Source organism: Triticum dicoccoides, chromosome 7B (assembly GCF_002162155.2).
Source record: "Triticum dicoccoides isolate Atlit2015 ecotype Zavitan chromosome 7B, WEW_v2.0, whole genome shotgun sequence".
Classification (NCBI taxonomy): Eukaryota; Viridiplantae; Streptophyta; class Magnoliopsida; order Poales; family Poaceae; genus Triticum; species Triticum dicoccoides.
This window is the reverse complement of record NC_041393.1, coordinates 591643508-591647208: the sequence shown is the minus strand read 5'-3', so window position 1 is coordinate 591647208 and position 3701 is coordinate 591643508.

Genomic DNA, 3701 nt, shown 5'->3' with positions numbered 1-3701 from the left:
CCTGGTGGGGGTGGATGAACAGGACCCCGTGGTGTTGCCTCTGGATGAACAGGACCCCGGTTGATCGAGCCGGTTGGGACTGGATGAACAGGACGGCCCCGTGGAGGGCTGGATGAATAGTAGACGGTGGAGGGGTGGATGAACAGTAGCCCGTGGAGTGGTGGTTGAACAGGAGCCCGTGGAGAGGGGTGGTTGAACAGTGGCTGGTGGAGTAGCACGCGGTGGAGGCTGGATGAATAGGAGCCCGTGGATGAACAGTCGCAGGTGGAGGCTGGAGGAGGTCGACGGTGGATGAACAGTAGCCCATGGAGGCTGGAGGAGGTCGATGATGGAGATTAAAAGTATCTTGTGGAGTCCTATTTTGCGGTACACCACACCCCTCCCGATGAACAGGACCCCCGTTTCGACCGTAGCGCTCCGACACAAGTCCGTTTCCTCCGTTTTGCGGTATGCCACACCCCTCCCGATCAATTGGACCCCGTTTCAACCGTAGGACGTCCAACACAAGTCTTTTTCCCCTGTTTTGCGGTATGCCAGACCCCTCCAGATGAATAGGATCCGAACATGGCCGGTCGAACAGAAGGCCGTTTCCTACGTTCTGCGGTACGCTAGTCCTCGTTTCCATCGGCTGTTCCGTCCAAGCCGGTTGGCTCCCACGCGTTCCGTTGCCTCCCGATGAACACGATGCATTCCGTTGCCTCCCGATGAACACGACGCATTCCGTTGCCTCCCCATGAACACGACGATGACGCAGTTTCTCCATTCCGACCCAGCCATGTACACGAGCCCTGGCCGTACAGATGCGCGAGTAGGTGTTCGAGACCGCGCCCGTATGTATGTACATGGCTGTATTTTCTTTCTTGCACACTGTCCGTTGTACGTACGTGTACATGCTATGTGCGCGCCTCTACCACGACACGTGCGCGCCTCTACTACGACACCTGCGCACCTCTACATCGACCAGATGTACATACACGTTCGCGACCAGAATGACAACACTATGTACACTTCGACTAGGTGGGTCCCGACTGTCAGGCACTTCCTTGCGTGCGAAGATGTAGCCGGTGGGTCCTAGCAGTCAGGGGGTGAATCGCTTTTTTTCAGACGCACTTCCTTGCATGCGAAGATGTAGCTAGTGGGTCCCAGCAGTCAGGGGGGAAACGTTTTTTCGCGAAATACGGTGGCCCGTCCGGTGGGTCCCCGCTGTCAGGTGGAGGAATAATTATTTTGCGCGTAATAAGGAGGCACTTCCTTGCGGCCGCCGTGGACCCAGCTGTCAGCCTCCTTGACCACGTTGACCACGCCGTGCCGAGAGCACCAGGGCGGTGGAAGATGGCGAGGCCTAGGAAGGGGACAACGCAGAGCCGGGGAAGATGCGGCAGTGGAAGCCCGCACGGAGAGGAGTACGAGGGTTCACTGGTTCAGCTGCGGTGTGAGGCTGTCGTTACCGCAGGGCCTGGCCAGCGGTGGGCATAGTAGGGGGCGGTGAGGCCTCTGTGGCAGCACAGCCGGCCATGGGAGGCAGGAGCATGCGGCACGACTGGCGCTGCTTTCGGCGGATGGAGCACGAAGACCAGAGGTTGAAGAAGCACTACGGTTGTTGGATGGACATCGTACGGTCACTAGAGCTAAAATCGTTCATATTGATTAAGTTGACAAAGCCCTCCGTCCCTGTCAACTTAGTAGGCGCACAAGACAGCCTCCCACCAAGGTGGGTCCCAGCTAGCAGGGGGGGTATTCATTTGTTTGTGCGTAATAAGGAGGCACTTCCGGTGGGTCCGAGCTAGCAGCGGGGGGAACGTTTTTTTGTGAAATAGAGAGGCCCTTCTGGTGGGTCCAGGCTATCAGGTGGAGGAATCATTATCTTGCGCGTAATAAGGAGGCATTTCCCTGTGTGGGACCCTACTGTCAGCCTCTTCCGATGGCTGTTGTTTGTTAACCATGTTGACCTCGCCACGCCGAGAGTACAAACGCGATGGACAAGGGTGAGGCCCAGGAAGGGAACCACCCGGAGCCGACGAAGCCACCGCAGGGGATGCCCATGCTGAGGGGAGTACGAGCGTTGACTGGTCGGCTACGGGGTGAGGCTGACGTCGCTGGAAAATAACAGGATGTGTGGGTAGTTAGAGGGATGGCCTGGCGGTAGCACATCCATCCACGGGAGGAGGGAGCAGGCAGTCCCACTGGCGCTGGTTTGGGCAGCTAGAGCAAGAAGATCAGAGCTTGACGAAACACGACGGCCGTTGGATGGACATCCAACAGTCACTATTATGTGTTGACTAAGTTGATAAAGCCTTGCGTACGCGTCAAAAAAAAATTAGGACAGCGTCATCGTCAACCTAGTAGGCCCAGAAGTCAGCCTCCAAATCTGTGGAAAACAGCATACAACCCATTAGCCATTATTTTCAATAATTTACAGCCCATTTGCTAATTCTTAAGGATATTTGAAGCCCATATTCTTTTTTATTAGCATTACAGACCATATATTTTGGGCACTGCTAAAAATTTCAACAAATTTTTGCATATTTCGGTGGGGTCCGAACTCTTTTAATCATGAAATTTCGAGTCACGTTAAAAATATTTTCCAAAAAAATATATCAAAATAAAATTCAAAAAACAATTCTCGACAAAAAAAGAATGAAATTTAGAATCTTAACTAGCAAGATGCCCGTTCGTTGCACGGAACATGAAGATGCATTTGTATGAGTAGTTTATCTTGTGGTAGAAAAGATGATATTTTAATGTAATTGCCAGTTGGCTTTGGTTTTTATAAGAGTAGATTGTAGAGAAATCCTGAAAAAAAATGATATTTTAATGCAATTACCGGTCTGCTTTGGTTTAAAAATTTACAGCCCATTTCTTACAACTTATAGCCCATTTTTTGGGGAAGCCCATTTCTTACTACTTACATCCCTCCTCATCTTGAAAGATTTGCAGCCCAGCAGGGCTGAGAAAAGCAAGTAGGCCTCGATTTTGGTATTAGCCATTTTTAGAAAGAAAAAATATTTACAACTGGGCTCGTCATGCGCTTAATAAAAGTGTAAGCGTGGGCTAGACGGGCCACAGCCAACGCACATCGCACAACTGAGCTCCTTCTCTGAAACTAAAAAACAACTGGGCGAGCTGTTGGGTCCCTAGTCTTATTCGCTTGTCGTGTAATTTTCTCGTTTATTGACTACATTGACAATGGTGTGGGACCTAGTTGTCAAACAATTAGGAGGAATTATTTTTTTGGCTTATAATAACGAGGCACCTGCTTGCGAAATGCAATGACCTTGGTGGGTCCCTACCTTCAGCCTCTCCACGTATAGTAATCTCCTGTTTTCTCTTGGTTGTTGACCATGTTGACAACGCCAGACGGCGGCGGGCACAACTAGCGAACCAAGGCGGAGAACGATGGCAAGGCCTCGGACGGGAACGAACAGCAGCCGTGGAAGATGCGGTAGTGTAGTGGCAGGTGGAGGGGAGTACGAGGGCAACAACATGCAACTGAAGCATACAAATGGTACAGAAAGGCCAAGGATTAATTTTCATCAAATTCTTAGACAAAACCCTGATTGAACATGGCAGTAACATCTAACCCAACCACTCTTTTTTTGCAATCACAAACAAATGGATCAGTCTGATCCATAAAGCAATATCTTGTGCAAAACAAATTATTTCAGTATGACTACAACTTGTTGTAAATAGAAGCCGAGCAT